The 15121-nt window shown below is 43.4% G+C and overlaps 1 pseudogene; it reads left to right on the forward strand.

The window, feature by feature from the left end:
* Positions 1 to 7394, forward strand: part of LOC119357907 — a 41714-nt pseudogene extending 34320 nt beyond the window's left edge.
* Positions 7395 to 15121: the final 7727 nt, after the last annotated feature.

Below are 15121 nucleotides of genomic sequence, written 5' to 3' on the forward strand. Positions count from 1 at the left end.
AGCTGCGGCTGCGGGCGGGGCGAGGCAGCGGTGGTGGGTGGTGGTGGCGGTGGGGGGAGGGGGCGGTGTATATAAAGGGGAGGGGGGTGCCTTGGGGAGGGGGCAAGAGGCGGCGGGGAGAAGTCCGGCTCGGACTCCCGGTCCGAGTCGGGGCGGCGGCGGCGCGGCCGGTCTCCTGGAAGGAGACGGCGCGCGGGAGAGGCGGGCCGGCAGCTGGGCTTCGGCCTAGCTAGCCCATGCGCATTTTTTTAAATAATTCCGCTGAAACTAAAAAAATCCTAGAAAATAAAATAAAATTTCTAAAAATGCCAAAACAAATTTTCACCGTCTAAATAAAATATTTAGAACGAGATGAACATTTTCTTGGCCCTAAAATGCAATTTTGAAAACGTGCAATTTTTCTAATGCAAACAAAATTGCAATAAAATCCAAATAAACACAAATATTTGATTTTAATATTTTCCTCCAATATTTCAATTATCTTGGAGAAGTCATATTATCTCCTATCATATATTTTAATATGAAATATTTTCGAAGAGAAAAATAATTAAAACCAAAATCCTCGTTTCAAAATTTGATAAAATCAAATTTGAAAACCGGGGAAATCCCCAACTCTCTCCGAGGGTCCTTGAGTTGCTTAGGATTTTCGAGGATCGTGAGACGAAATGCAATAAAATATGATATGCAAGAATGATCTATGTATAACATTCCAAATTGAAAATTTGGGATGTTACACGCCTTTTACCTATTCTTAACAATAAAATCATGTGCTACCATACTCTTATAATCTAGATAAACAGGAGGCAGCAACTTCTCTTCCTTCTCATAATGCCTAATAGGTATGTTAAAGTGTGCAGCGAGGCGCGAGGTGAAGATGCCTCCAAGGACGGGGCCCCTAGTACGGTTAAGATTTAACCACTTTGCAACAATAGCGCCTATACTGAATGTGTCATCACGAAATAAGGCATGGCACAAAATAACAATATCATGGGCACTCAGGTTTCCACAGTTTCCGCGCCCAATTAAGCATCTACTAGCAAATATAGCAAAGTAACGTAGAACAGGAAAGTGTATGCTAGTAATTCGTGCATCAGAAACCTTCCTCGTCTCCCCTACAACAATGGTATCAATAAACCCATCCACATCGTCACGATGTGGTTCCTCTACGCTGCCCTTGAAAGGGATCAAACAAACCCGACAAAAATCATGAAGTGACATCTCCTTATGCTCATCATATAAATAAATTTCCACCGTAGGTGGTGAGCTCCTAGCATGGAAAGGAAAGTTTTGCACAAAGATATTGCTGAGTAAGAGATACTATTCGTGTTGGTCGTGGAGGAAAGCGGTGAGGCCTGCATTCTCAGCCAATTCATAGAAATCATCATAAATCCCGACTGCTCTCAAGAAATCATCACAAGGCCATTCACACGGCCGAACCTCCGCGGTGCGAGGAAGATTATATTTGGGCCTCTTATCCTCCTCACTTTGCTAATCCTTCGAGCTTCGGCTCGATGAGCCCCTCAAATATCTCTTCATCTTTTTCTAAAAATTTCTGAAATTTTTAGTAACTTCAAAATAAAAATGAACCAAACTCAACAAAATTGATAGTAACTACTCCTACAAGTGCCTAGAGGCAATATCATGCATCAAAACTACTTTTGACCATATAAATTTGACATGCAAGCTCAAGAATAGGGTCACCTAAGCAGCAAAAATATGCAATGAATAAAGCACTAGAACAAACACTAATTAGACCATTGGAGGAGTCACATACCAGGGAACAATCCCGCAAAGCAGTTTTGTGAATGGAGCTTTGAGCAAGGAGATCGAAAATGGCAGCAAAATGAGCTTGGACTCGGGTTTGAGCTGGTTAGTGATGTTTGTGGGAGGAAGAAGGAGTGTGTGGTAGCTGGAATAAGTGGAGGGGAGCCACCATGGGCCCACGAGGCAGGGAGCGCGCCCAGGGGGGTAGGGCGCGCCCTCCACCCTCGTGGCTAGGTGCTTGCCCCCCTGCTGTGTTCTCAATGCCAGATATTCTCAAATATTCCAGAAAAATCATATTTAATTTTCAGGGTATTTGGAGAACTTTTATTTTCGAGGTATTTTTTATTGCATGGATAATTCAGGAAACAGACAGAAATTACTATTTTTTATTTATTTCAATATAAATAACAGAAAGTAAAAAGAGGGTACAGAGAGTTGTGTTTTCTAAATTCATCCATCTCATGCTCATCAAAGGGAATCCACTAACAAGGTTGATCAGGTCTTGTGAACAAACTCATTCCGAATAACATGGAACCAGAGAACTTTCGAATAACACCAGGTTACCTCAACGGGGATATGCACATCCCCAACAATAAGAATATCATAGTTCTTCTTGATAGTAGGAAGATGAAATTCAAAACCTCCAAAAATAATCGATGGAATTTTTCCAATAGAATAGATACTGTGGACTTGAGGTTGTTTCCTCAAAAAGTGTACCATATGCTCATTACCATTAACATGAAAAGTGACATTGCCTTTCGTGCAATCAATAACAGCCCCTGCAGTATTCAAAAAGGGACTTCTAAGAATAATAGACATACTATCGTCCTCGGGAATATCAAGAATAACAAAGTCCGTTAAAGTAGTAACATTTGCAACCACAACAGACACATCCTCACAAATACCGACAGGTATACCAGTTGATTTATCAGCCATTTGCAAAGATATTTCAGTAGGTGTCAACTTATTCAAATCAAGTCTACGATATAAAGAGAGAGAGAGGCATAACACTAACACCGGCCCCAAGATCACATAAAGCAGTTTTAACATAGTTTCTTTTAATGGACCATGGTATAGTTGGTACTCTAGGATCTCCTAGTTTCTTAGGTATTCCACCCCTAAAAGTATAATTAGCAAGCATGGTGGAAATTTCAGCTTCCGGTATCTTTCTTTTATTAGTAACAATATCTTTCATGTACTTAGCATAAGGATTCATTTTAAGCATATCAGTCAAACGCATACGCAAAAAGATATGTATAATCATTTCAGCAAAACGCTCAAAATCCTCATCATCCTTTTTATTGGATGGTTTAGGAGGAAAAGGCATGGGTTTCTGAACCCATGGTTCTCTTTCTTTACCATGCTTCCTAGCAACAAAGTCTCTCTTATCATAACATTGATTCTTTGATTGTGGGTTATCAAGATCAACAGTAGGTTCAGTTTCTACTTCATTATTATTGCTAGGTTGAGCATAGACATGAACATCATCATTAACATTATTACTAGGTTCATGTTCATTACCAAATTGTGTTTCAGCATCAGAAATACAGATATCATTAGGATTCTTAGGTGTGTCAATAACAGGTTCACTAGAAGCATGCAAAGTCCTATCGTTTTTCTTTTTCTTCCTCTTAGAAGGACTAGGTGCATCAATATTATTTCTCTGAGAATCTTGCTCAATTCTCTTAGGATGGCCCTCAGTATACAAAGGTTCCTAAGTCATTTTACCACCTCTAGTCATAACTCTAACAACATTATCATTCTTCTTACTATTTAATTCATTGAGCAAATCATTCTGAGCTTTAAGTACTTGTTCTACTTGAGTGGTAACCATAGAAGTATGTTTACTAATAAGTTTTAGTTCACCTTTAAAATTAGCCATATAATCACCCAAGTGTTCAAGCATATCAGCATTGCGTTTTAATTCCCTACCAAAATAAGCATTGAAGTTTTCTTGTTTAACCATAAAGTCATCAAACTCATCCAAGCATGGGCTAGCAAACTTAGTAAGTGGGATTTCAGCTTTATCATATCTATATAGAGAATTTACCTTTACTACCTGTGTCGGTTTATCAAGACCATGTATTTCTTCAACAGGCGGTGAATTAAGATCATGTATTTCTTCAATAGGAGGTAAATTCTTAACATCTACAGCTTTAATACCCTTTTCTTTCATAGATTTCTTTGCCTCTTGCATATCTTCAGGACTAAGAAATAGAATACCCATTTTATTCGGAGTTGGCTCAGGAGTTGGTTCAGGAATTGGATCAGGGATTGGATCAGGAAGTGTCCAATTATTTTCATTAGTCAACACATTATTCAATAGAATTTCAGCTTCATCTAATGTTCTTTCCCTGAAAACACAACCAGCACAACTATCCAGGTGGTTTCTGGAAGCATCGGTTAGTCCATTATAAAAGATATCAAGTATTTCATTTTTCTTAAGAGGATGATCAGGCAAAGCATTAAGTAATTGGAGAAGCCTCCCCCAAGCTTGCGGGAGACTCTTCTTCAATTTGCACAAAATTATATATTTCCCTTAAAGCAGCTTGTTTCTTATGAGCGGGGAAATATTTAGCAGAGAAGTAATAAATCATATCCTGGGGACTACACACACAACTAGGATCAAGAGAATTAAACCATGTATTAGCATCACCCTTTAATGAGAATGGAAATAATTTAAGGATATAATAATAACGAGTTTTCTCATCATTAGTGAACAGGGTGGCTATATCATTTAATTTAGTAAGATGTGCCACAACAGTTTCAGATTCATAGCCATAGAAAGGATCAGATTCAACCAAAGTAATTATATCAGGGTCGACAGAGAATTCATAATCCTTATCAGTAACAAAGATAGGTGAAGTAGCATAAGCAGGATCATATTTCATTCTAGCATTTAGAGTTTTTTTTTGTTTCAGCTTAGCTAATAATTTCTTAAGATCACTCTTATCATTGCAAGCAAGAAAATCTCTAGCAGTTTCTTCATTCATAACATAGCCCTCAGGCACAACATGTAATTCATATCTAGGGGGAGAATCTTCATCATCACTTTCATCAATATTATCAGTTTCAGTAATTTCATTCTCTCTAGCCCTAGCAAGTTGTTCATCAAGAAATTCACCAAGTGGCACAGTAGTATCAAGCATAGAAGTAGTTTCATCATAAGTATCATGCATAGCAGAAGTGGTATCATCAATAACATGCGACATATCCGAATTAATAGCAGAAGCAGGTTTAGGTGTCGCAAGCTTACTCAAAACAGAAGGTGAATCAAGTGCAGAGCTAGATGGCTGTTCCTTACCTCCCCTCGTAGTTGAGGGATAAATCTTGGTTCTTGGATCTTTCAAGTTCTTCATAATTATAAGCAGATATAAATCCCAAGCGACTCAAAGAATAGAGCTATGCTCCCCGGAAACGGCGCCATAAATAGTCTTGATAACCCACAAGTATAGGGGATCGCAACAATTTTTGAGGGTAGAATATTCAACCCAAATTTATTGATTAGACACAAGGGGAGCCAAAGAATATTCTCAAGTATTAGCAGCTGAGTTGTCAATTCAACCACACCTGGATAACTTAATATCTATAACAAAGTATTTAGTGGCAAAGTAATATGATAGTAGTGGTAACGGTGGTAAAAGGTAATGGTAGCAAAAGTAATATTTTTGGTATTTTGTAGTGATGATAGCAATAGCAATGGAAAAGTAAATAAGCGAAGAACAATATATAGAAAGCTCGTGGGCAATGGATCGGTGATAGAGAATTATGCCGGATGCGGTTCGTCATGTAACCGTCATAACCTAGGGTGACACAGAACTAGCTCCAGTTCATCAATGTAATGTAGGCATGTATTCCAAATATAGTCATACGTGCTTATGGAAAAGAACTTGCATGACATCTTTTGTCTTACCCTCCCGTGGCAGCAGGGTCCTAGCAGAAACTAAGGGATATTAAGGCCTCCTTTTAATAGAGTACCGGACCAAAGCATTAACACATAGTGAATACATGAACTCCTCAAACTATGGTCATCACCGGGAGTGGTCCCGATTATTGTCACTTCGGGGTTGCGGATCATAACACATAGTAGGTGACTATAGACTTGCAAGATAGGATCAAGAACTCTCATATATTGATGAAAACATAATAGGTTCAAATCTGAAATCATGGCACTCGGGCCCTAGTGACAAGCATTAAGCATAGCAAAGTCATAGCAACATCAATCTCAGAACATAGTGGATACTAGGGATCAAACCCTAACAAAACTAACTCGATTACATGATAAATCTCTTCCAACCCATCACCGTCCAGCAAGCCTACGATGGAACTACTCATGCACGGCGGTGAGCATCATGAAATTGGTGATGGAGGATGGTTGATGATGACAATGGCGACGAATTCCCCTCTCCGGAGCCCTGAACGGACTCCAGATCAGCCCTCGCGAGAGAGTTTAGGGCTTGGTGGCGGCTCTGTATCGTAAAACGCGATGAATCCTTCTCCATGGTTTTTTCTCCCCAAAAGTGAATATATGGAGTCAAGGTTGAGGTTGGTGGAGTGTCAGGGGGCCCACGAGGCAGGGGCGCGCGCCCAGGGGGTAGGGCGCGCCCCCACCCTCATGGACAGGTGGAGGCCCCCCTGACGTGGATCTTCCTTCCAGTATTTTTTATATATTCCAAAATAATTCTCCGTTGATTTTCAGGTCATTCCGAGAACTTTTATTTCTGCACAAAAATAACACCATGGTAATTCTGCTGAAAACAACATCAGTCCGGGTTAGTTCCATTCAAATCATGCAAGTTATAGTCCAAAACAAGGGCAAACGTGTTTGGAAAAGTAGATACGACGGAGATGTATCACTTACGCTGAGTTGTCGGATATCTATTCAAATGGTTGCAGAAAAGAGAAGGCATACCGTGTGCTGCGTGAGTGTACGGTAGATATTAAATTAAAAGTCATGGCGGCACTTGCTGAGGAAACCAGACACAAGCATTCTTGCCGAAACTCTCAAGAACCCACCCATGAGTGGCTCAAAGGGCACGGAGAAAGGAGATCGAATCAAAGCTGGTTCTGAGAAGAAAGGAAAAGGCAACAAAGCCGCATCCAAGTGCGGCCGTTGGGGAGTAAAGGGTCACAGGAAAACAAACTGCCCGGGAAACCTAGAAGTCCAGGAGAGAATGAGGATTAAAGAGGAGAAGAGGAAATCACAGCTGGAGAAGAGGGAAAGGTCAATGAAATGGCCGACAACACTGATAACACCATCGAGGACATCAAACGGCTCAGGACAATGCACTCCAAGCCCAGGAGGAAGACATCAGAAACCAGCAACTCCAACGACCCCACTGACAACAGGGGGCATTTACCAAAGTCTTGCATGTACGCTAGAATCGAACATCACACAAGCCAGGCACATAGAATGCATGCAGGGAAGCCTGGGACAAGGCACGGAATCTGCGCAGTCCACTTCCAGAAAGGAAAGATCTGAGTGGAGACTTTTTGGTACCGGAGAATAGTACCAATAGAAAAATTAAAAGGTAATAATGCAGCTTAAACAAGACGTAAGCAAAAAACAGTGATGACTGCAATCTTTTGCTTTGTTTTTATGTATGTATATTAATTTTACAGGTAAATAGGTTGTATAGGTATGCACAAGCGTGGGGTTGCACAAGGGTGGAGAAGGAAGAATGGATCACTGAACACTCAAAAGCAAGGCCGCACGTGGAGCTATGAAATAGCAAGCGATCGGTGGGGAGGGCGGCGGGTGTCGATTGTTTTTTTCTCGTGCCATGGTTATAAGAACGGCTTGTAAGTTAACTTGCTGCAGTTATAGAAACAAAACAAATTTAAATAAGAACTCCTTTTGCTTCTTTATGTATTTTTACTCAGCAGAAAAAATATCAGAGGCACATGTTTCCTTGTTATTTTCTGCAACCACGTCGGTTTCTGAACATGGATGTTGTAAGCATACAAGCATGCTTCTGTGCTGTGTGACAGACAGATAAAAATAACCGAAGGGCACAGGTAGCCACGGCCATGCCACTGGTGAGTGTTCGACCGTGACTCTCATGGTTGCATGGCCACGCTCGCCGTTATGGAACAAAAACATTTTAAGCACATAATCTAGGTCGTGCTTCTGGGTCTGCATAACCGTGGCTTTCGTGGTAACGGTGCCTCGCCTGTTCTCATGCCTGTTCTTCTGTTATGAATGCATGTCTGTAAGCATTTGAAATATAGAGCATATAATCGTGCTTGCGATGCATGTCCAACCGTGCCTCATGTGCCTTCACAAATGGATATAGTGTCTGGCAGTAGGTTCAAGGCGTTTCCTGTGAGAGAATCATGTCTTTACATGCTACAGAAGCACATGGAATCACGGGCATGCCTGTGTGGCATGTAGAACAGTGCGTGACGTATCACTTCACGATCGTTGTGTGGTTCGTGGCAAACCGTGCATCTGCCATGGCCGTGCCTGTGTGAGAGGTAGAACAATGCGTCTCGTATCACTTTCCTACGAAGGCATCATCTTGTGTTTGGTTCCTAACAAACCGTGGCTCTGCCATCACTACACTTGCTTGCTTTTGTCTGTGAGTGTTTCGGCAAAATCATCTGCAAGGCAGAGGCACGACCTTGAATCTGCTTAACTTTGAAACGGTCTTTGTAGTTACTTCATCGTTAACGTGTCCGTGGAAAATTTGTAGCTTAGAAAGGCAAGATGAGTGTAGAATCGTGTTTCCGGCGTCGAGCAGATTCTTCAAAGTAATGTGTGCAGTACATAATTAAAACACGGAGGGGCACGCCCGTGCCTGGTCTGCGTGTTCAATCGTGCATCTCGTACCTTGAAAGCCATGGCTCTATTTAATGTTTCAAGCAGCCACCTACCATTTACTTGCTACGAGTAGTAATTAACCCGGACCCTCCCGTCAAAAGAAAAAATAGGTAATTAATCTCGACCCCTCCGCTCCCCGTCGTGGGTATTTAAGTCGTTTCGTGGATTGACAGGATGTTATCCATTTCTCCAGATCCACCTCACTAAGCACTGCTCGTGGGCGGCGCCACCCCAGGAATGTACGTGGAGATGGAATGCCATGCTTGTAGCACCAAGAGGTCGAAAGTGGTGCCGCTGGTGACGCCGCCTTATGGTGGTGTGCTGGTCATCGGAGGGGATGGAAGCGGCGACCGTGCTCCCTCGATCCGAGGAGGAAGAAGAGGGGTGTCGTGCGGACCGCATCAGCGATCTCGCCGACGACATCCTAGGTGAGATCATCTCTCGTCTTCCCATAAAGGATGGCATCCATACTCGAATCCTCGCACGTCATTGGCGTCCCTTGTGGCCAATCGCTCCTCCGAATCTCGACTGCCGCGAGATCCCTATCCCACGTCTTTTTAACGCCCTAGAAATAGTTCATATCAAGACCATATCTCAGTTGTTCGCCTTGATCAACGAGCGCGTCCGTAAAGGCTATTCCGGTACTCGGCTCTGTGGAAATCCTGTCGGTAATGTTGTCAGTCTTCCGGAATCCATTCTGTCTGGCCATGCTAGCTCGGTTAGATGCCTCTCTATCCCGGCGTGCTACCTACAGTGCAGACCCTCCACCGTTGATGCCTGGCTCCGATCCTGGAAGCTGAACAATATCCAGGTTCTTGAGTTCTACTACCTCCTCCCTGAATTTCTGACCCAAGAGGTAACACTACTGGATCTATGCACTTCAACTACGCCCTCGACACCGGAGTCCGTGTTTTGGTTTTCCTCCTCTCTCGACACCCTCGGCTTTGCTCTTTGCCAAATACCAGACAATTACATAGGGACGCTTAAGCTACCACTGGAGAAAAGACTCTCACTTGTGGAGGTTGATATATCAGACGCCTCGCTGCAAAGCATAATCCACTCTAGTTGCCCTGCACTCGAGTCTCTCCTGCTTGTTTGCAATAGAGGAGGTCGTCGCGTCACAGTAAACTCGTCTAACCTTGTAAGAATTGGCATTTGTTGTCCACACGGAGAACTCATTATCAAGGACGCCCCTTCGCTTTGACGGTTGATTGTTGATTGTCTAGTCTATGTTCGATAACCGTTGTCTCTGCACCTAAACTGGAGACGTTGGGTGAATTCGTGTTCGTGTCTCCCTCGGCGTGTTTTGATGTACTAACTTTACTTGATACTGGAACAGAGCTGCACTTGTTCCGATGTTTATTCTATTAGTTTGATGGTCTATGTTCTATTCTTCATGCAGAGTCAGGACTTGGAGGTAACCGGTGTCTCTGCGTCTGAACCGTATCCATGCCGTCTCACGTGTCTTGAGGTATTGAGTTTTCACGATACTTCTAGCTTCACTTTGTTTGTGAGGAAACAAGTTTTATTTCATCCAACCTTTATTCTATTAGTTTTGTGATTCATCTGCTGTTAATTTTCATCAAGGGTTTGAAGGCAGTCAGTCTAACAACAATGCGTCAATCCGTCAAGACCTTGCTTATCTACATGTATTATAAGGTGGACATCATCGTTGAATTGCTGCAGTGCTTTCCAAAATTGGAGAACTTTTTTGTCGAGGTGATGATCTTTAGAAATGTGCATACTGTAGTACTCGTTCCGTTTCAAAATTCTTGTCTTAATTTTGACTGGAATTGATGCACCCGTATCTACACATGATTTATTGTTGGATACATCCATATATAGACAAGTCTATGTCTAACTTCTTGTTACGGAGGTGGTAGAACTAATTGTTTCATTCCGTTTTTATGGTATGTATCTCTTTCTACATACACTAAGTATTTTCAACCTATCATTTATATATTAGGGATTGTTGATTTATCATGGTGAAAAAACAAATGGCGTCTTAAGCACCGGCAGTTTCTCAAACATCACGACGTTTGTTTGAAGACAATATCGCTGGAAGATTATGTTTGCTCTGGGAGTTACACCGAATTTGCGACGTTCTTTGTTCTTAGTGCAAAGGATCTGGAGACCATCACCATTAAGTTTACCTCCCCTCCCGCAGAGTTCACAGGAGTATTTTACGAAAAGCAACAAAGGGTTCTAGAGTGGCATAGAAGGGCTTCTAAACATGCACGTCTTAGATTATCATCAAGTTGCAGCCACACGCGCCCACTTTTAAGGAAGAGGATTGTTGAATACCTGGATTTGATGGTTCCGTTCACGTGTGGATGCTGAAATTAGGCCTTGTGTTAGTTGTCCAGGTGTATGGAGTTATTTGTTGTTGCGTTCTTTTGAGCTTGGGTTTTATGTAAACTTTATTAGACAACCGTTGTAGTCTTTGCACCGTGTGTAGGCTTGTCTATTTTTGTGTTCCGCGCAGCCATGAAGGAAATGTGTGGTTTGCGGCTTTGTATGGGACAAAGGACCATAAAATGCTGTGGCACCAAGGTTAGGAGACATAAAGTAGATTTAATTTTTACAGTGGAGAGATGCACGCTGTATGTGTAACCGTGCTGTGTTGTATGTATGATAGTGCCTGTCTTATGTACCTGGCATGCACACAATGCATGCACAACCGTGCCTGTGTTGCAGGTAGAGCGGTGCTTCTCGTATGTACCTACCATACACACTGAGGAGCTACAGTTGAGCCTTGCACTGATGGAGCTGCATTTGAGCCGTTGCACTGTTTCTACTCCTTGTACCGTGGTTATAAAAAATTGCTTGTAAGTTTATTTGGTGCAGTTGTAGAAACAAAACAAATTTAAGTAGAACCAATTTTGCTTGTTTAGGTATTTTTATTACTCAGCTGAGAAAATATTATAAGGGCGATAGGTTTGCTTGTAAATTTTCGCAACCGTTTCTTTATGAAGTTGGATGGTGTAAGAATATAACCATGCGTCTCTGCTGTGACACAGGAGAGATGAAAAGAGCTGAAAGCATAGGCAACCACCACAACGGTCAACCAAACCTGTTTCGCGGGGCGTTACGTAGTGCCTCTGGTGACCGTACAACCGACTTTCTACTCAATAGGCGACGCCCAAATGCGTCTCGAGGATTCTAGCCGTGACACTATAGACTCACAACCATGCTTTTGACCTTGTCACGGCATCGTGATGTTCATTCTCTACTTGAATAACGTGCCTTCCAGAGCCACCCTACTGTGCGCGTAGCAAAGTGAACTTACAGACGAGGAACCCTCGCCAGCCTGGATCTCCTGCAGTGTCTGGACACTGGGTTCCGCAATAGTCTCCTCCTGCCCAGCCATGGCGGAGAGGGTCAGGATGGAGAGTAGAAAGAGGAATGGATGGCCTGTCGGCGGGCAGAGGGGGGATGAGTGTGTGGCTAGGGTTTAGAGACCGCATCCGACTTAAATAGCCGGAGCCTGGCCTCGGGTGAAGAGCCAGAGCCACCGAAGGAGATGCTCGTCGGACCCTTGTGTTTTCGAGGCGGCGCCACGTGGCGTTCATACCCGAACACGAGGAGACGCCCATCGAGCCGTTGGGTTTCCGTGATAAACGCACAAGCGTGGCTCCGTGTAAAAAGCAAGCATGCCTTCCTAGGCCGCCCAACCATGCCTCTCCTGGTGATAGAGTCAGCAGAATCATTTGGAACACAAAGAGACACGAACATGACTCTGGATAATTAAAGGTCAATGCGTTTGTGGGCTTGACAACCGTGCATGTGACCTGAAACACTGAGACACAGAAAGTCGCCTTCATGTGTGAAGGACCATGATGCTACTAAACACAGAAAGTCGCCTTTGTGCATTTGAGTTAAAATCTCCCAATGAAAACAATTGTAACACAGACAGTTGCTCGTCAATCTGTTTTCTCTATCTATCTATCTATCTATCTATCTATCTATCTATCTATCTATCTATCTATCTGTCTATCTATCTATCTATCTATCTATCTTCCTATCAATCTATAAGTGGTGTTCTTTGTAAGATCTAAATGAGAATTAATATGTATGGTACCATGTGCTACTCTGAAATTATTTGTGAGTATATCTATGTATGGTACTCCGGATTTTTGTGTGCTTTTCTGAATCAATATTAATATAAATATTTCTGAATCAAATTCTAGTGACTTCATGGTTAACATTCCCGTGGAAAAAAATTCAGCTCACAGAGGCAAGATGAGTATAGAACCGTGCTTCTGGCGTCGAACATAATCTTTTAATGAATTTGTGCCGAAAGTAATTAAAACATGGAGGGGCACACCCGTGCCTGGTTTGCGTGTAACAACAGTGCATCTTGTACCATCAAAACCGTGGCTATATTTAATGTTTCAAGCCCGCGACCCGAAACACTGAAACAGAGAATGCCAGGAATGTCCACGCCTTCATGAGTGCACAAGTCATGACTCTAGTTGGTACACAGAACCGTGGCTGTAGAGACTTCATGCCCGTGCTTTCAGAAACAACGTTTGTCGAATCAGGCATTCCGTCCCTAACTTCAATCCAGTGTGAACTAACATTGCCTTCGAGTTGGACTGACGAGCCTCTAGATTATCTGGTGAGCAAGCTCGTTGACGATGTATCTTTATGTATTAATCAATAAAGCTAGCCATGATGGCCTTCCCTAAAAAAATGTTGCCTCATTACAACGAACCTGGAAACCAAAATACATTTGTTAACAAATTTACTAACAACAAAATTTCCCAACACAAAATAAGAAACTTCTAGTCCACTGCTTAATTGCTTCAGGTACAACGATCAGGGTCACTGCTATCTACCAAGTCCCCAGAGACTGCTTGTTCGTTTGGTGGGCATGCAGTCCCTCAGTCTCCTTTTTTCATACCCTCTGATTGCTCCATCATCCAATTGTGCTCAATGATGAGCGTCTCCTTCTCATTCATAAGATCTGCGGCGGAAGCTTTGCTCTCCTTATTTTTCTTCCTTCAGTGCTCGACGGCCCTCAACAGCACACCATTCGCAGCCGCCTCTAGTTTGTAATGCCTCTTCGAGGACTTGATGACATCAACCGCGTCATTCTTTTTAATTAAGGCAATGGTGTCATCGAGCATCTTATTCATCTGGTCAAAGGCACAGGTCTTAGGCTGATCGTCTCCAAGATGAAACTGCTTGTGTGACTTAGTTCCTAGAGACTTTTCGTTATGTTGCTGGGCGCGCAGTTCCTCGATCTCCATTCTCAAACTCTCTGATTCATTCACCAGATGGTCACGCTTAATGAGGAGCTTCGCCTTCTCATACCTAAGATCTGCGATGCTGGCTTTGCTCTCGTCGTACAGCTCCTTCCAGCTGTAGAGGTTCTTCTCCAACATCGCTATCTCATGACGGTTCTCCTCGCGGAACTCCCTAGAGCCCTCAACGACCTTCAACAGCTCATCATTCTCAGCCTTTTCGCACTCGTACTGCTTCTTCCAGAAGTTGATGATGTCCACTGGATTATCCTGCTGAACTAAGACCCAAAAGAATGGCCCAAATAATTGACCATCGGGGCGGGAGCTCTTAGATCTTCCTGGCGGCACCCCGCTCACCGCTCCCTTCCTTTTTCTCGACCAGAGTTGCTCCTTAATTGTAGGGCAGGGGAGTTCTGTAGGAGTTTGTGACGCAACCTAACCCTAGCCCCAGTTGACTGAAAATCAGCATCAGCGAGACACACCCTCATCAAAATATGAGAAAGAAAAAAATGAATTGACTGTTGAAGACCGTGAGGCAGCCTAACCGTAGCTCCAATTGACTATAAATCAGTATCAACAAGACACACCCAAAAGAAAGGAAAAACGAATGAAGCACAGCAGATTGAACTTACAGATGAGGAACCCCCGCCAGTCGGGATCTCCTCCCATGTCTGGACACGACGCCCCGGAGTAGTCTCCTTCTGCCCAGCCATGGCGGAGATGGTCGGGATGGAGAACACCAAGAGGAATGGATGGCCTGGCGGCAGACAAAGGGAGGAGTAGGATGTGGCTAGGGTTTCGAGACATCTTCCGGCTTAAATAGTCGGAGCTTCTCCTCGGGCGACGAGCCAGAGCGGTGTCACCAGAGGAGACGCCCGTCGGGCCACTGGGTTTCCAGAGCAATGGCATGTGTCATTCACATCCGAATTCGAGGAGACGCCCGTCGAACCATTGGGTCTCCCCAATAAAGGCACACATGTGACTCTATGTAAAGCATAACCATGCTTGTATGGTTTTCACAGCTGTGCCTGTGCTCGCGGACGGTTCAACGGAATCATTTGGAACACGTAGACAAACTAACGTGATTCTACACAATGGCACGCCGTGACTTTCTGGGTCTCACGACCGTGCGAGCAATATACCAGGCCAGCGTCTCTCGAATAGGACATTTCGTGCCTCATAGAGTAAACAGTGGGTGTTCACATATGAACCAATTCCGCCGGGTCTCCGCAATTAAAGGACGAACGTGACTGTGCGTAAGACAAAGCTTTGCCTTTGTGGGCTT

Source organism: Triticum dicoccoides, chromosome 2A (genome assembly GCF_002162155.2).
Source record: "Triticum dicoccoides isolate Atlit2015 ecotype Zavitan chromosome 2A, WEW_v2.0, whole genome shotgun sequence".
Lineage (NCBI taxonomy): Eukaryota > Viridiplantae > Streptophyta > Magnoliopsida > Poales > Poaceae > Triticum > Triticum dicoccoides.